Here is a 19482-nt window from a genome sequence, read left to right as displayed (position 1 = left end):
GTGACAGATGCTAGATTGACAGCTCTGGAGATGAGAATCTATTTTTTCCATATACCCCATCTACGGCACGGGTAAATGGCAGTATAAGATTCCACCTCATTACCCCACTAATGTAACTTCCATCTGAGCTATAAGCAGCACCCACAGAGATGAAAGGGTAGTTTATTCTATCTTTGGCCTCTCTACTGAAGCCATTTCTCTTAGTAGTTATTTTAGTTTAGAGTGAAAGAAAAGAGGTGTCAGGAGAGAAGAGCTTTCCCCCATTCTGTAATGATTGTTACTTGGTGTGTAATATTTTTTTCCTAGTATGAATAAGAGATCTGAAGTCTTCTGTAAAGTATTACTGGAACATGTGTTAACTAACATCCAACAGTCTAATGTAAACAAGGCAGTGTGCCTTTAACACATGGTAAGCTTGAGTAATCACATGTTAGTTAGTAACTTCTAATTCCTTCTCTGGACAAAGAACTGTGTGTTAATTTTATAGAACAGTTTTACTCTGGCAATGAAGGATTTATGTTTTCTTGGCTTATATTTTGGGGACTATATTGGAGATATCAGTTATTACTAATGAATTATTATACATTTATATTCTGGTAGCATCTAAGCAACCACATCCCATTTGAGTCCTAGGCTATGTCTACACTGGTGGCTCCTAGTGCAAAAACTTCTTGTGCAAGGGTTCTTGTGCAAGGAGTCCTGCGCAAGAACACATCCACACTGCCATGTGTGAGATGTGCTTTTGTGCAAGAGCACCCACGGCAGTGTGGATGCACAGCAGGGGTTCTTGCACAATAAAATTCTAAAACTAAAATAGGTTTCTTGCACAAGAGAGCATCCACACTTGTGCTTCTTGCGCAAGTGCTACGCTCTTTTCTTACAAGTGGAAGAGCTCTTGCACAAGAGAGCTTACACTTGTAAGAAAAGGGTGTGGCTCTTGCGCAAGAAGCCATCTCTTACCACGCCGTACTGTACACCTTCTTGCACAGGAGTGGGTGGGCAGTGTGGATGCACTGCAGATTATTGCACAAGAACAGGTGTTGTTGCGCAAGAAAACACAAATGTAGACATAGCCCTAGTGTGCTAGCTTTGGACAATACTTTACAAAACAAATTTCTGCCTCAGTTAGCTTGCAGTCTAAAACACAAGACAATAGGTGGATGAAACCAAGAGGAGAGCCATGGTGGGCATAGGAGAGAGAGGGTAACAAATATAATAGGAGATTCAAATTCTTAGTCAATCAACAGGAGTGGCCACAGCTTTTCACCTGACTAGCTATTATCAGTTGAAATTGCCAACAAAATATACAACTGCAAATGGACTAGGCAGACTTGTTTAAAGTCATGTGCTAAACAGCACTGAAAGTGTGGAGCTTTATAAGAAAGTCAGATTTTCACACACTGCCTAATGATAATTATAAAATCCTAGGGGAATTCTGCAATTTTGCATTTGGTACCATAGTAAAATTGCAAAAATTCCCTCATTAATAAATCCATAGACTTGATAGTTGGCACCTTGTTGCACTCTGTGGCCACTTACATCTTCATGGCAAGAGCATGGACAGAACTCTGTTATTCCTAATCCAAAAGTCTTAGGCCCCCACCACTTGCATGCCTCTGGAATTTAGGGGTATAGCATCCATTATATAAATTGAGTGAGTTTTCACAACTGGTGAGTTGAAAAAACCCAACCCCCACACCCTATGATCTGTGAAGTGAGCAAATTTAACAAGATGAGGGGAGAGGGGAAACGCCACAACAAGTCTGCTCCTGCTCATATTACAGGCAATGAAAAAGCTCTTACTCATTTCAGAGAGAGAATATGCAAACCCAGTGCAATTTTCAGTCATTTTTTTTCCTGAGTAGAATGGCAGCCCCCAGGGTCTTTTGCCTTTGGCAATGGCACTGTTAGTCCCTTTCTGCAAAACATGAAAATCATCCTTCCCATTAGAAATCAAGCACTGTTGGTAGTCTGAATTTGAGGGCCTAATCCTATGCCAATTAAGAAAAAGTTAATGACTTTAATAAGTGCTGGACATGAACACTAGTGAATTGGTCATAGGCCTCTTGTGCAGGTGGGTGCATCTCTGCTGCTTCTACTATGTTGCTTCTACCTCTCTGGGAGAGACAATATATGTTTCTATCTACACACCCCAACCCCACCCCACCTGAAAGGTTCTCTGTTGCATGGATCATTTTTTCCCTATTGGACCTCTTGCAGCATCAGGAGTAGCACATTCTCATACCTAAAATGACAAAGGTCTAGGATGCCCCATTAAGACAACACAGAAGTTCTTCACCCTCCAGTGAGGAACAGCAAAAGACAAAATAAACCCCATACTGCTTTGTGAAAATTGAATACTGACAAAGATGCAGTTAAAGGGCACAAAATGAGCAGCCTCCCCTCCAGGTGCCCCCTCATGACCTCAGGGCAGCCATGCAAGTTGCTGCTCACCATAGTTTCCCTCCTGAGTCCACAGTCAGTCCCATACAAGCATCTCAAATCCATCAGTTTAAGCAGCAAAATACAGTGCAAGAGTCCCAATCCAGAAGTCCAACATCATAGTGCATATCAAAACCTTGCACATTATCTTTAAAACCTCTTACCATCTCAGTGTTTATTATAAGACAGAGATTCTACCAGTGATCTTCTGCCTCTCAACTGGGATAGCCACTCCAGCCTTTCTTTCTAGGACATAGTTTGCACTGGGAAGAGATAGGCTCTCACAGCCTTTCCCCTTACACTGGAACCAGGACAGGTTGTATCCCAACTTTCCAGCAAGGATACCAATAGACAAGCTGTTTCCCTCCCACAGCCTTCTGGTGCTAGGTTCTTGCTCTGTGGCTTAAAGCCAGCAGGCATCTTCCTCTGAACTCTTCCTGCCTTCATCTCTCTCTTACCCTCCAGCCTTGGCTCTTTGACATGGGGACACCAACATGAAAACCCTTTTCGGGTCTCCTGCTTTCAGCTTTCTCCTAGGAACTGTTCTTCCTGACTTACCCATTTTCTGAATCTATTTTCTGGCCTCTTATAGCTTCCCAGATGCTGCCTTGCCCTCTTAATTGGCCCAAATAAAGTGCACCTGGACTGGAATAGGAGTGATGAGTCCAATTTCCTTTAGTGGGTCACCTACCCTATTACAGAGGGCTAATACTAATAAGATCTGCATCAGCTTTACAACAGTTCACATAGTAAAACAATAAGGAGGTTTTAAAGCAGCATTTCTTAAAGTGTGTTCCGCAGCACATCGGTGTGCCACAACGCAGTCAGAGGTGTGCCTCAGAGAGAACAGAATTCAAATTGGCCACCCTTAAAGGGGCAAGCCTCTTTTTTTTTTTGCTGAACAACTTTTCCCTGGAGCAGTGTTTCCCAAATGGTGCTCCATGGAACCCTGGGGTTCCGAGAAGTGGAACTCAGGATTCCCTGAAAAAATTCTGTTCCCCCGCCCCCTGCAGAGCCCGTAGGCAGCTCCCGCTGCGGCTGCCCCTTCCCCAGCCCACAGGACGGCCCCTGTCCCATGGGACCTCCAGTGCTGCGCAGCCTACTCCTCCTCCACGTGTGCAGATGGTCGCTTTTACAGCGGCCGCTGCTGCTGGGAGAGGAGGGGTGGCCAGAGCTGAGGAGCCACTCCTGGACCTTGGCATTTAAAAATCTCTCCCTACGGGGAACCTGGCTCAGGTTCTGCCACCACCCCCACCTGGGGCACATTTGGTCTCTGCTGTCCCCCCCTCAGGGTGCGCTTGGACTCTGATGACCCCCCGGGCTCTGCTGCCCCCCATGTGCTGCTCTCTGTCCCCTGCATCCCTCTCCAGCCTGCTGGGGAAGTGGCAGAGTTTAATCTGGGGGGGACAGTTTGAGTTTCTACTCCCCCATCTCTGCCCTGCCAGCGGGAAGCCTGGCCTGGTGCTGCAGCTGTGCTGGGTTCCCCACTTCATGGGTGGGTGGGTGGTGGGGGGGGGGGAACTGAGCTCTCCACCATCCCGTCCCCCCAGGAACAAGAGCATGCTCCCTGGATGCTTTCCGTTCTGCAGCAGGGTGCCAAGCCAGGTAAGCATCCCGCCTCATGCCCAGACCCTGCACTCAAATCCCCCTCACTCCTGCCCCAATACCCTCTCCTGGCCAGACACCCTGCCACAAGACCGCTCCTCTATCCTCCCTCCTGGCCGGACACATGACCTTATTTAGCATTTGTTTATTATTATCCTTACTTTTTTGTGGTCTATATTTTCAGCTCCATGTACCAGAGTGTTATTAGGGCAGTCTTCCTGGGGGGCGAATCATGACGCATTTCGACCCCGAGGTCTCCCAGGCCCAGTGGTTGGTTTTTTAAAAATCCTTGGTGTTCCCCATAAAAAAATTATTGTATGGTGTTCCTCGGTCTTGAAAAGTTTAAGAAACACTGTTTTAAAGGGATACACAACCAGAATGATAAATCTAAAATACAAATAAATGTGTTTGTTTTGTTCTAGGCCTGGGGCTGCGCATAACTATATAACAAAAAAGCCAATAATTGCCCTCAGTGCTAAACAACTGCTTATTCTATTAACTCATCTCTTTTTGAAAAACAAAAAGGGAAATATTAAATCTACTAAGTGAAGTGGAAAATTGGCTGGAATGCTTCTGAAACTAGTGGCAGAAAACCAGCAAGAATCAGTGGAGCAGAGGTATTTGTAAGACAGTCACTTGAGTTGGGCACAGCTGAAGACAGGGGCAATGAGTGGTGGAATTGGTAGCACGTAGGACACTGGCAGTGCTAGCCAGGTTTATAAATCCTTTCTGGACTGGACAGTCTTACCACGTCTGTATCAATATTTTATTCCCTTCCTCCCATACTGGCTGCTGTCTGATTTGCCCAACATATTGTCTGATAGACTATACTGTTGCTCCGCTAAGTTGCAGCAGGTCAGCACTGAGCAATGGCAAGCATTGCCTTTGTTATTCTTTATTGCAGAAGGAGAAGTGACACCAACTGTTACATGTTGTTACAAAGCACCCAACTCAGTCCCTTTGAAAACATTTGTTTTTCAACCCAGTGATGGCAGCAGGTATTTCTTTCTTCTGTTATTGTCCGACTTCTTTTTTATTAAGACCAAATCATAGTGTATGTCATCGATTGACACAACTTTCCTTTCTCTTTTGATATAGCCTATTGGCAACTACTTGCTGGAAGCAGTTCCCTGAGTTTTTCTATTTCACACTCTTTTGCCTCTTGCTCAGAGTTCACACAACTGTCCTTTAAGTCCCTTTTTTTTTTTGTTAAGGAAGTGCAGACACCTCACCCCAGGCTAGTTAGGTATGCCTACTCTCTTTACAATCAGATACACTAGGATTTGTACCCACTGCTGTAAACTGGCTCTGAGTGTACCTTTTCACCTCAGTTTGTTGAAATTTCCCCAAGTTCCCACATACTAGTTTAATTAGCTTTTGTCTTAAACTTCTGGCAGCAGCAATACTGCACTCAGGTTTCAAAGGAGCCAAAGGAACACTAGGAGGGCCATTAACCTATTCAGGGACTGAGACCTTTTCTTAGTGTGATATTGCCAAGGGTCATTTTGGGTTTGAAGTCTGAGAATCACAGATACCGTGCCAAGAGACAGGAAAGGAGTGGTAATGCTATAGCGAGTTAATGTATTAGGCTTTCATCTCTGGGCACCTGGTAGACACCTGGCCAAGGTCACAAGTGAAATAAATTTGGTGAGATAAACCTAGTCACCACTGGATGATAGAGACATCACGCAATTATAATAAAATACAATATATGAGTGATGGTTTCTGCTTAGGAAAGGCCCAGGACTGGAAGAGCCAGGCTATTTCCAGTGATAAGATCAGTTAGCAAAACCTTATTTATTCTACACTCATCAGCATGTCTGTAGAAACACATATAGCATCTACTCTGAGCTTGGACTCCTTTTTTGCTGGGTAGTGCTGGGCTTTTACTGACAGTATAATTGTACTGATAAAACAGGATATTAATATAGCAGAAGGGAAAAAAACAAAAAATGTCAAAATCCCCAGATAATGGTCACTAAGTGAAATGCTGGGTAAATCGTTGTCAAAACACAAAGGTTACATTATTCTGGTTTATAAACTAATGTATTTATTTTTTGTAAATCAGAGCTGTAAATAAAGGAATAGATGCATCCCACTTGCACTGAGGTTATAGGCAAGGCAGGGTATTTTTTCCATTTGCTCACTGTGCCTTATGGGTATAATACCAGTGTTCATTTTGTGAAGGGAGAGGGGAAAAGAATTGATTTCTGACTCATTACACGAGTCTTTGGCGTACTGAGCGTAAAAGAAACATCTGCTTTCAACTGAAGGAGGCCTGGATAAATAGATATGGAGCTACATTAAGCTCTCAATTTACAAAGCCTGGCTTTTAGGTAGAGAAGTCTAACTTGTAAGGTTACTTTCCTGTCAGCCAGTCTGATTTCTTGCTTGGTTCTCATAGGGACTGGATACAGGCAGCTCATCCTTGTATTTATTACAACATGGAGAGGAGTCCTCAGAGGCCAGCTATCTGGGTACACTGCGTGATTAAGCTCACTGGGAGTCCTATATCATGGGGAGAAAATTTAACAGCATTTATTTCATACCACTCAGTGCTAGGGTACAGTGCTGGTGGCTTCAATGTATTAAAAATTCATATTGTTCCCTGCTGCAAACTCTGATTAGATTCTCATGTACAGAACCTAGCTACAGAGCATGAGCCCTTTCAGGGTGCTTGCTCTCTTACGCACCAATTGTCTGATAAGAATCCTCCTGGCAATGAAAGAGTGGCATTCATTCCATAGGCCTCGCTTCCTTAAGCACTTAAAGGAGCTGCAAGCTACTATACTGCTGAATCCATAAGTTGTCCCAATCTAGTTTAGGCAAGCTACAGCTGTACAAACTGCACCAATTCTGTTGAAGAGCAGTCACCTCTTGTAGACGCTCCTGGCTGGCACTTCTGGTTGCCAAGGTGAGTAGGTTGTCGGGCCCTAGATTTAAACAAGGGGCAGGTCTTTGTTTTCCGAGACTACAGAATTGTGGACCTCTGGTAGGCCAACTGCTGTGCTTTAATTTTGTGTCGTGGGATGTTGAGTGTATTTTTTAATGCCCCAAATTCTAGAGGCACAAGATTATATGATAAATCTCAGCTCTCTCTTACTAAGAAGAAAGAAGAAGAAGAAAAGTAAAGACAGATTCTAGCTCTCATGGTAACAGAGGAAACTGGAAAGTGTGATTCCAAAAAGCCCTGGCAAAAAAAGAGAACCCATTGTGACATTACACTCCATATTTTTATGGAAACATGTTTATGATATGAACATGGCACAGCTAAGATAAGTTTTATGTAAGATAACTCATGTCAGGTATCATTGGAAAGGTTATAGTTTATTGAATATAAACATTCTATTTGTATGCATGTATCACTTTTGTATCTGAAGTTAGGAATATTAACTCTGTATATGTCTTTCACATTTGCTACTTTGGGTGATGCTGACTGCTAACACTTCCAGGAGGACAATGGACTGTGAAGAGGCTTGGCCTTCCTTCAGATGTTCCACCCTGCCATTCATTGATGGATGTCGTGATAATACAGAGCCAGGTGACCTAGTCACCTGATACTAAACTCCTAGTCACCTGATACTAGGTTCCACTGGGAGGTGGGGGGAGGAGGGGAATCAAACAAAGGATTTCCACCTTACAGGATTCCTGTAAGGTGAGAGAGCAAAACAAGCTCTTCAGTTTTGCTTCTCTTCTGCTTGGGCACTGAAACAAATACTTGAAAATGTCTGGAAACAAAAGGCCTACGTCTACACTGCAGAATTCTTGTGCAAAAGTTCTTGTGCAAGTGCGCATCCACACTGCCATGTGCTTTTGTGCAAGAGATGTGCTTTTGCACAAAAGCGTCCATGGGAGTGTGGATGCTCTCTTGTGCAAGAAAGCTCTGATGGCCATTTCTTGCGCAAGAAACCCCTGTTCCTGTACACACTGCCTTCTTGCACAAGAGCTCTTGCGCAAGAGGGCTTATTCCCCATAGGGAGAAGAATAACTCTTGCTCAAGAAGCCCTCTCTTCTGATGCTTTACTGTAAATTTATTTGCTCAAGAACACATGTGCAGTATAGATGCTCCGCAAGTTTTTGCACAAGAACAGTCATTCTTGTGCAAAAAGCCTGCAGTGTAGACGTAGCCAGAGCCGGCCCAAGCTATGGGCTGACCGGGCTACCGCCCGGGACATCCCATTGTAGGGAGCACCGCATGGGGCTGCCGGGCCAGGCGGGGGGCAGTACCGCGCATGCGCCGCGCGCCCAGGTGCGGGGGCACACATGCGCCATGTGCCCGGGGCAGGGCTGCGCATGCGCTGGGTGCCCGGGGGTGGGGAGCGCCGCATGCGTCGCACTCCTGGGGGCGGCGCCATGCTCCCGGAGCCCGGGGCACCTGAATGGCTCGGGCCGGCCCTGGACGTGGCCCTAAGACTGGAACAGAGGGAGAGGAAGTAGTGTTTGCCCCAGGCTGGCCTGTGAAGGAATCTATCTAAGACAATATCTAGGTGAGGAACTATTATTTGTAACCATTTTCTGTAGTGAATCAAGCTTAGTTTGCATGCTTTGTTTTATTTGATTAGTAATCTGCTTTGTACTCTCTGCTACCTTTTTAACAAATTAAAATCCACCTTTTGTAGTTAATACACTTATTTCTTGTTTATATATAACCTGGTTTATGTGGGGGGGGGGGGGGGAGAATTTGTGTATATCTTTGTGTATATCCATATTGAGGGAGAGAGCGAATTTCATAAAACCTTTGGGTTTGTACCTTGGATCCTATCATGCTGGGGCCAACCCCTAAGGCTAATCTTTCCAGAGTGGATCTCTGTCTCTCTGTGCAGCCGGGCATAGTCCTGCCCTGCTCTGCCTGTGTGTTTGGCTTGTAGAGGCTTGTGAGCCTAGCTCAGAGAAGATCCAAGTAGAGGGGACCCAGGTTGGTAGAACAGGCTGACTCTGGGATCCCAGCACACCAGGTGGCACCCCAAAGGCCAAAAGCCATCCCACCCATCATTTATTATTTTCTTCAATCTCATGACTTTTTCTGACCTGACTCATGATTTTGAAATGGCTGGGGTTGGCAATATTGTGGAAGTATTTCCCCACAAGCACCCCTTTAGGTCTAACAGTAAGATACTTTTTATTTCATCTGGACTATGTGTGACTATTTTTGTCTCCTCCCACAGTTTTTACAAAACTACCCTTTTGTTTTCCCCATTCCTGTAACTAGATCTAAATTGAATTGTTCCCCCTGGGGTAGTTTAGAGGTTTTCATCCTATCTAGCTGTGCATTGCATTTGGTTGGTTGGTTTTCCTTTACATTTTAAAGAGCTTTTGTTTTGATCTCACAGCATTTTGATGTCCCATGATATTCATCCTCCAACTAACTATATAAAAAAACCAAATATTCTACTCCTGCAGCTGAAACAAATGTATGTTTGCCTTTTAGCTTAGCCATTTTGTTCTAAAATCTGGAGTGTTTGCACATACAAAGGTATATAACAGAGATGCTGTTTCTGTAGCTTTGTAACTGCATTGAGTTGATCACTATTCAGTTTCTTCTATAACTGGTCAAAATTCTGAAAAATGAGGAAGAACGGCTCTTGTGCAAAAGGGGGGTTTGCACAAAACGGCACCATTTACACAGCGCTTTTTTGCACAAAAACCTCTTGTGCAAAAGGGAAAGGAAGAGGACATGCAAATGAGAGGACTGCATATGCAAATGAGCTTCCATTTGCATTTGCTCTTCCGCAAAAGGCTTGCAATATAGATGTAGTCTGGGACATGAGCTCATGGGACTAATGCAAACCAGTAGCAACCTCAGTCTCCCCAACCACAAGGGATTACAAATCATGAGTTAGAGACTAAAATATCATGAGATTGGCCTACAAATCATGAGAGCTAGACATATAATCAGACTATACTTTTAAAAGGCTATGTCTACACTATAGCCTCTTGTGCAAAAACATATGCAAATGAGGTGAAGCGTGGAATATCACCGTGCATCATTTGCATAATTAATGAGGCTCCATTTTTGCGCAAGAGACTTTTGTGCAAGAGCCATTCTTCCGCATTTTTGTCAGGAAGAACAGCTCTTGTGTAAGAGGGGTTTTTTTCTGCAAAAAGGAACCATCTACACAGCTCCTTTTTGCACAAAAGCCTCTTGCGCAAAAATGGCTGCTAATTAATTATGCAAATGAAGTGCAGTGATATTCCACGCCACCCTTCATTTGCATAAGCTTTTCCAGAAGAAGGCTACAGTTTCGCGTAGCCTGAGTGTGATAATTTCAGGTTGAAAAGTCCACCATTAATGGAGATGCTTCTCCCTGACTGCTTAAATGGAGGCTTAATGTACACTGGAATTACACAAACAAATTTAGGGAGACTTGGAATAAAAAGGATGCAAAATGTTGAAGTCTTGTTTTATTTGGAGTAGTCCTAAATAGCAAGACACCACTTTTGCTATAATTAGAGTGCAGCTGTTAATATTATTTCAATATTGGACTGTCCCCTCAAAAGTCCCCCCCGTCAAAAATGAAGTAATGTGCTAGAAGGAAGGCACCCCATGCTGTTACGAAAAAGGGGAAGTACTTGTGTTCATCTATATAATATCAGTATTCAGTGGAGAGCTCTACGGTGTGATAAAGTTAAAATATGATAGAAAAACCTAATTCATACACATTTAGAACTATGTTGTAAAATATCATGGAGCTGGAAAATGAGCAATGAACAGCCAAGAAATACTGTGCATCACTCTACATAGCAAGTTTTCCAATATTTTTTCAATACAGATTTATGTGACCGGCAAAGGTTTTTATATGCAAGAATATCTTTATAATATCAATTACCTTTCAAGCTTTCCACAGTTGAGTGCAATAATAATATGTATAGTCCTTAAATATTATTTTTTAAATAATTCAGTCAAAGTATTTCAAAAATAAATGTGTATCACTCTTTTTCTTGGTATAATTTTGGTAGCTACATATATACTTTATCCAGAAATTAAAATCAAATATTTAAGTATTTTTTAAATATAAGCAGTTGTACAAATAGCTAAAATTAATAATGTTATATAAATTATTCTTTCTTTCTGCTTCCCCCAGGGCTTCTTCTGTCCCCCAAACTTCCTCCATCAGTGCAGCCCCCAGCCTTACCTTAGCTCCTCCTAGGGATTCTTCACTCCCCTTTCCCATGCCTGGTGGGGAGGAAGCTATAATGGGCTCTCCTTTACTCTAGCCCAAGCTGGGAAGCAACTCCAGGGACTCTTCCTCTCCTGTCCCTTCCCAGGCTGGATGCAAGAGATGGAGAATGGGGAGGAGCAGAGACAGGGCCCAGTCCATATTTCTCACAGGAAGGGAGGGGAGAGGAGGTAAAGGAGCTGTGCTAAGGTGATGGGTTTCTTCCTCCCCGCTTTCCCTCCTATGAGAGCAGTGAGCAGAAGGGAGAGACTGTGCTGGCTTTGAGGGCTGATCTACATGAGGATACTGAGGCTTCTAGCATCATCACAAGACAGGCTCTAAAATCATCCAGAATCCCATTACTCACAATCAAATTACTGTAACCTTGTCATACAGGCTCCCTGCAATTCAGCAACTGTCCTCTCCCCAACTTACTTTGGCTTCTTACATGGCTTTGGCCCCATCTTTTGAGGCTTGCAATAATCCCTATCTCCCTGTGCTACAATATAAGTCCTACAGCAAGTGTGCATGTAGCCTGTTTTCCTGTGAAATGCTGCATGCTGGGACAGAGAACAGCAAAAAGCCCAGGACATGGCACTTATAGGCTGCAGCTAGCAAACAGCAGGAAGCTTTGTTACTTATATGAATTTGTTTATTTATATGAATACAAAAATTCTAGATTCCTTTCTTAACGGAAGCTTTATATTTAAGTTGGTCTTGCTGCTGATGATGAAAAGGAAAATATTGGAACAAATCAATGAAGAGCACCTGGAAAGGACCAAAAGTGGAAAGTGAGAGCTAGAGAACTTTCACTGTGACTACAAAGAAGTTGTGAGCGGGTGGGGAATGTATCTGAAGTTTAGAGGCACTACATCAGAGTTGATATGCTCAGCCTGGGAAGACATGATTACTTGTTTATAAGGGACTGCACTACCAATTTCCCAGAAGTAATCGCATTTGAAGACACCACAGCTCTAAACAGTTGTTAAGCACATTAAATTTGTATTTGCATATCATAGAAGTCCAAGAACAGCAGTAACTGACAACGGACCTTTTATGAGACATCTAATCTCACATAGTCTCAAGCCAATGAGCTAGCTGAACATGGACACTATATAGTTTATGAACTTGCTTAAAAAAAGAAAGACAAGAAAAGCAATAAATGCAAGACAAGGTCCTTATTTAGAACTACTCAGTTATAGAACTACACCACTGCAGTGTGACAGCCTTCCTCTGACCTCTACAACCAACATAGGCCAGATATGGGACAAAAATAAAGCATAACTAAAGAGTCTGTGGCTATGTCTACACTGCGCTGGTTCTGTACAAGAAATATGCAAATGAGGCTAAGCATGGAATATCGCTGCGCCTCATTTGCATAATTAATGAGCAGCCACTTTTTGCACAAGAGCCTCTTGCGCAAAAAGCGGATGCTCATTAATTATGCAAATGAGGCTTAGCGATATTCTACGCTTAGCCTCATTTGCATATTTATTGAACAAAACCAGCACAGTGTAGACATAGCCTGAGACTGTGACAAAAAGACTGGGAAAAGTGGACAAACTATTACAACAAACAAAATAAAGACTAACAAACTTGACAAGATGGGCACTAGAAAATCTAGAGTGACCAGAGACAAATCATCCCACTCATACTTGATGATCACAGATGAAGGCAAAATTTTACAAACTCATAAGCATCTGCTCAAGATCTCTGAGAACTTGGCAGAGACAAAGATGACAGGGATAACAGATGCACAAGTAAAAAATAAATCATAAACTAATCCTGTTATTGACTATGGCTATGTCTAGACCACAGTTCTTTTCTGGGATACTGCAGGTACCCTGGAAAAGCAATGCTGCATCCAAGGAATGAATCCATTTTTCCGAATTTTTTTTTGAAAAGGGGACCCATTCTTCCGCCATCGTTGTAAACTTCGTTGTACGAGGAAGAAGGGATGGCTCAAAAGAGCAGGTTTTCCTGAAATTTGGCACCATGTAGACTCACCAAATTTTGGAAAAGCCTTTCGAAAGAAAAGAGGAAAAAGATATGCAAATTGCAATTCACAATTTGCGTATCTTTTGCCAACTTTTCTTTCTAGTTTAGACGTAGCCTACGAGACTGATCAATCTGTTATGTGAATAGCTTGTACAAGGAGGGTTTGCAAAACAGTAGGTTGGAAAGTTGGGATAAATGCTCTAAGAGATGGATTCAGACATGTTACGATTGTATTAAAGCAAACGGAACAATCTTGAAATAGCCTATTATATTTATTACAGTTTGTTTTAGTTTAGTGGGAAATATAGAAAGCGGTTCTAAAAAAAGAAAGGTGTGTTATACAGTAAATCCTCCAGGAATCATCGAGATGCCATACTTCCTGTACAGTATGCACCTGACTGCTTTCCTGTGAGGTATTTCATGCTGGGCATAGAGAGAACTCAGGACACAGCAGTAACAGGCTATATGTAGAGAACAGCAAAAAGTTTTGTTCTCTTTTATTTGGACATAATTTCTGTTCCTAATAAAGTGTTTATGTTAAAGCTGATGTCTCTTCTCAGTAAAATACTACACTCTCCACATCTGTATCCACTATCCCTGGGTAGTCCTATCCTAGTCTCAGTTTGACCCCATTCACTATTACCCAAAATATTAGTTACCCAAATGGAAGTGTATGGCCATATGCAAACAATATGCAAACACATGAAAATTATCTAGTGTTATCATTTGCCTAAAAGGTCTCACATGGAACTACATGAAGCTGGAAGCTAGCACGTTGGGCGAGAGCAATGTGCATCTTCTCCATGGGCAGTACAGAACATGCACTTCTCAAGGTGGCCCAGTAAAAATCATCCGTCTCCTGGGATATGTCTAGACTGCACCCCTCTGTCAGCAGAGGGATGCAGATTAGGCTGGGCAAAATTGCTAATGAAGTGGGGATTTAAATATCCCGCACTTCATTAGCATAAAAATAGCCACCACTTTTTTCCGGCATTGAGCTTTGTCGGAGAAAAGCGTCAGTCTAGACACTGATCTATTGCTACAGAAAGCCTTTTCCGATAGATCGTGTATACCTCATTTTATGAGGCATAAGGGATCTATTGGAAAAGGCTTTCTTTAGTGATAGATCAGCCTCTAGACTGCCGCTTCTCCGACAAAGCTCCATGCCGGAAAAAAGCGGTGGCCATTTTTATGCTAATGAAGCGTGGGATATTTCAATCCCCGCTTCATTAGCAATTTCGCCCAGCTTAATCTGCATCCCTCTGCTGACAGAGGGGTGCAGTCTTGACATACCCCTGGTGTGCTCTGCACTGCCCCTACACAAGGCTGAAAGTAAATAAAATCTTACAGCAGGTGTGTCTCTGTGCTATGAAGAAGACATCATTCAAAAAAAGTCAGATATTCCTGTAAGAATTGTTCAGGGATGGTGACAACCATGTGCTATTGTATTAGTACATTTTAATTAGACTCTTTCAGTAGCAAATATCACCCTTCCAGGGCCATAAGTTTCAAAGTATCAGCATCAAAGCAAAAGAAGAAAATAAAGTTGCTTTATCAGGATGACAAGTAAATATCATTGAAGCATCCTCTAACACTAATGGAAGGGTTGATAGCTGGGAAGGACTGAGCCAAATTCACTTAGCTCCGAAGGCCTCAAGAAATTGGTCTAATTTCTTAGCTCAGAGCTACATGCGTGGAAAACTAAACACACTGCTCAGTAGCAAAAGCCCCTATGCCACAAAAAAAATTGAAATTGAAAAAGGAATTGCTGAAGTCAAGAGATATAAGTAAAGATTGGAGCTTTGGCTATATTAAAGTGTATAGTCTGAAAGGAAATAAGAATGTAGGAAATGTCTTGATATACCAAGTTTCTATTGAATTCTATAAGAAATGGAAGTTGGCACAGTCCATTATCTAGAAATAAAACACATTTTTTTGTTCAACTGCAGCCATTTTTCACAAGGTCAGAAAGACAAGTCTGAAAAGAGAGAAATATGCACAAAATGGGCTAGCTAAAATTACATTTTAGATTTATTCATCAGTCAGATAATCACATTTGGCACATGGTTTGGCAGAGATCTGATTATCTGATAAATGGCTGATTACTGTTGTAGCCAGTGGAAGATATACCACATAAAAAGAGGGCACTATTTCAGTTTTATTACTGCAGGCTGAGTGATCATCAGAACTCACAAGTTGACTAGAGCAGGACTAGTGTTGGGATGAGATGCTTCCCAGGAAAACTCTGGGTGCAATAGACAGTGGTATGACGGAGCCGGTAAGCACCCCGTTTCCCTGTGCTTGAACATCAAATCAATACTTCAATATACTTTTAATAGACACTGTGCTGATGGAGATGATGCAATTCAGATGTGATCTGAACCTGAGATACAGATTACAGCTGACTCTTAAACGTCCCATATATTCTCTCTCTCTCTCTTTTTTTTTTAAAGGAATAGGGTCTTAGCAAAAATTCCAGCAGGAATACATTCTGCCTACCTACAGTAAATTTCCACAAAGAGTTTCACTGGATTTGCTGTTTTTCTTCACACCGTGTCCCAATGTGTTGCATACGCCAGTTGTACCCTGCAAAACATATAGATAAGGCTTCTGTTTTTCAAGGTTTAATCATTTAATTTGGGGGAGGGGGTTGTTTTTAGCAATTTTTTATTTGTTTGTAGATGTCCAAAAACCCGAGTTTTTCAGGACTTTCTCTTTGTATCTACTGTAATTAGTAACGCATATTACATACATTACTCACTACGATAGTGTATGCTGTAGAGAGCAATGTATCTCTTTAAAACAGCACTAAGGGACCTTCAGCATGCAGTAGTAAGATTTATGTGAACTAATTAAGGTGCAACACTTTAGAAATCACACCCCTACAGTCTTGCATTACCACTTCCTGTAAAAAAGCACGTAGAGACAAGTAACCATTTCCAGGGTCTATTTTATAAATGTTGATTTATTTTTATTTTTTGTATTGGAGTATTCCATTGGTGTTATTCAATTATAACCCCAAATCAGAAGCCCTAAATATTTCTATATACAAAGCTTCCGCAACAACGCACAGACTGACATTATTCGCAAACGACAACAAGCGACACACAATCTTAGCTGCGCTGAACACCATGCCATCCAGAGTCTCAAAAACAACCTGGACATTATAATCAAACCAGCTGACAAAGGGGGTGGTGTGGTCATCATGAATAAGGCCGACTATAACCAGGAGGCAACCAGACAACTCTCAAATACCACATTTTACAAACCTCTCCCCTCTGATCCCACCTTGGAATACCAAAAGAAACTACACTGTATCCTTAAAAACCTCCCCACAGCTACTCAGGAACAAATCCACACAGAAACACCTTCTGACCCCCGACCAGGATTGTTCTATCTGCTTCCCAAGATCCATAAACCTGGGCACCCCGGACGTCCCATCATCTCTGGTATTGGCACGCTCACTACTGGTCTATCCAGCTATGTAGACTCTCTTCTCAAACCCTTCGCAACCAACACCCCCAGCTATCTCCGAGACACTACTGACTTCCTAAGGAAACTACAAAACATCGATAACCTCCCCAATAACACCATCCTTGCCACCATGGATGTAGAAGCTCTATATACCAACATCCCACATGAAGACGGATTACAAGCAATTAGAAACACTATCCCAGAGGACACTACTGCCAACCTGATAGCAGACCTATGTAACTTTGTTCTCACCCACAATCATTTCCAGTTTGAGAACAACTTATACCTCCAGATCAGCGGCACAGCCATGGGTACACGCATGGCTCCACAGTATGCTAACATCTTTATGGCTGACCTAGAACAACGTTTCCTCAACTCCCGTCCCCTTTCATCCTTTCTCTACCTACGGTACATCGATGACATCTTTATGATCTGGACGCATGGCCAAGAAACACTGGAGATATTCCACAGAGATTTCAACAACCTACACCCCACCATCAACCTCAGCCTGGACCATTCTACACGAGAGATCCACTTCCTGGACACCACAGTACAAATCAACAATGGAAAATTAGACACCACTCTCTACAGAAAACCCACCGACTCATACAGTTACCTACATGCTTCCAGCTCCCATCCAGAACACACCACACGATCCATCGTCTATAGCCAAGCCCTTCGATACAACCGCATCTGCTCTAATCCCACTGACAGAGACCAGAAGCTTCAGGATCTCTACCAAGCATTTATAAATCTCAACTACCCACCCGGAGAAATATAAAAGCAAATTGAAAGAGCCAGACGAATACCTAGAAACCATCTACTTCAAGACAGACCCAAGAAAACCAACAATAGAACACCACTTGTCATCACCTACAACCCCCAACTTAAACCTGTCCAACACATTATCAATAAACTACAGCATATACTGGAACAGGATACCATACTCCAAGAGGCTCTGGGAGACAGACCCATAGTCTCCTATAGACAACCACCTAACCTCAAGATGATTCTTACCAACAACCACAGGACATACCACACTAATACCAACCCTGGTACCTTCCCTTGCAACAAACCCTGTTGCCAGCTTTGTCCACATATTCATTCTGCTGATACCATTATTGGACCTAACCAAGTTAGTTATAAGATCAAGAACACATATTCCTGCGCATCCAGAAATATAATTTATGCTATCATGTGCCGAAAGTGTCCGTCTGCTATGTACATTGGACAAACATCTCAGACACTTCGCCAAAGGATTAATGCCCACAAAACAGATATCAGACAAGATCACAAAGAAAAAACAGTTTCTTGCCATTTTAACCAGAAAGGACACTCTCTCAATGACTTAACCACCTGCATTCTGCTACAGAGACCTTTTACATCTGCACTTGAAAGGGAATCCTCTGAACTGTCATTCATGTTAAAATTCGACACTCTCCGAGAAGGAATGAACAAACACTCGAACTATCTTACCCATTGCCAAGATAGCTTTCCCAATTATCACCTCTAATACCATTAGCTCACAAACATCCCACTCTCCCCACCTCTAATATCATCAATTCACAGACACTTACCTTCCTTCCTCCCCCCCCCCCCCGCATCCCCCTCCTGTTCTGAAATGTGATTTGTCCTTTTCATATGTGTTCATTTTTTTTAATTGTGTCCTTTGGTATATATGGTTGTGACTATTTTCTTCCACTATTTGATCTGAGGAAGTGGGTCTGGCCCACGAAAACTCATCACCTAATAAACCATCTTGTTAGTCTTTAAAGTGCTACATTGTCCTGCATTTTGCTTCAGCTACCCCAGACTAACACGGCTACATTTCTATCACTATTCTAAATATAAACCACATTCCACCCCAGAAGTGGCAGATTGACGAGTGGCTCCTGTGTATGGATGTCAAGTTTATAAGTACAGCCCTGCTTATCCATCCTATCTGCCTTTGCCACCATGCAGAGGGGCAGCGCCAGGACAGGCCTCTGCACTGCCAGAAAGATAAGGACACAAGAAGCTATATCTTAAATCTCCATGCAGGAGGGGCTGAGTGCCGGCCTTACCCAGCCCCCTTTCCCTCCCACCTGGTGAGCACTGACCTGTGGAATCTCAGCCCTGAGTCCCTTACCCTCAGTCCTTGTTTTTCTGCTGCCTGCCTCTTCCCTGCATGACCCTGCCCTGTCCTTGCTCATCTGTGCTCCCTCCCTCCTCCCCTCCGGATCGTGGCTTGCCAATCGGATGATGAGTTGAGCCTGGCAGATGTGGATAGGATGTGGTGCCACATATTTGTGGCTCTATTTATAATGCTGTGAGCTCTTTTAGGATGAAGGACACTGTATATCTTTATTGGTACAGAAGCAAAAGCTAATAGAAGAATTTAATCCAAACACTGAAATACAAATGCCCATTCACTCTAACATTCCATCTCTGTTGCCTCTTTGCCAGTTAGTCTATGTGATTGTTTCTTGGCTCCCTACAATCAGGGGAGAAGGAAAAATAAACGGTGAAAACCAAACCAATAAATTGAAATGCTCACCTGGATTAAAGTTATTTGTTTAAAAAGCAGGACTAAAGCGAGGGAGAAAGTTTGGAGTTGGCTGTTTTTAACCCAGCTTTTGATACTCAGAAATCAAAACCAGGTCAAATTCATCCTTGGTGTAATTCTTTTATACTCAAGGGTTGTATAGACACCGGGATGAATTTGTTTTTGCATATTTAAGTGCTTTTTCCATCTGTTCACTGTAATTTCTTAGTTGTAAATGCTCCCCCTCCCTCAACTTGCCTTTTTTAATAGCTAGACTAAATT

The 19482-nt window shown here is 42.7% G+C and overlaps 1 long non-coding RNA gene across 3 annotated transcripts in view; it reads right to left on the bottom strand.

Moving 5' to 3' along the window:
* Positions 1–18238, bottom strand: part of LOC142819649 (uncharacterized) — a 79639-nt gene extending 61401 nt beyond the window's left edge. For 2 of the 3 annotated variants that reach the window (XR_012897509.1, XR_012897513.1), the window contains exon 1: positions 15702–18238. This is a non-coding gene — a long non-coding RNA (uncharacterized LOC142819649). Of the gene's footprint in view, positions 1–2900; positions 3290–15701 lie in introns of those variants that run through there. The other variant, XR_012897510.1, reaches the window with a different exon arrangement.
* Positions 18239–19482: the final 1244 nt, after the last annotated feature.

The sequence above is a fragment of the Pelodiscus sinensis genome, chromosome 1, assembly GCF_049634645.1.
Source record: "Pelodiscus sinensis isolate JC-2024 chromosome 1, ASM4963464v1, whole genome shotgun sequence".
Taxonomy (NCBI): Eukaryota; Metazoa; Chordata; order Testudines; family Trionychidae; genus Pelodiscus; species Pelodiscus sinensis.
Note: the sequence above shows the minus strand (reverse complement) of the source record. Positions and strands in the feature narration are given on the sequence as shown.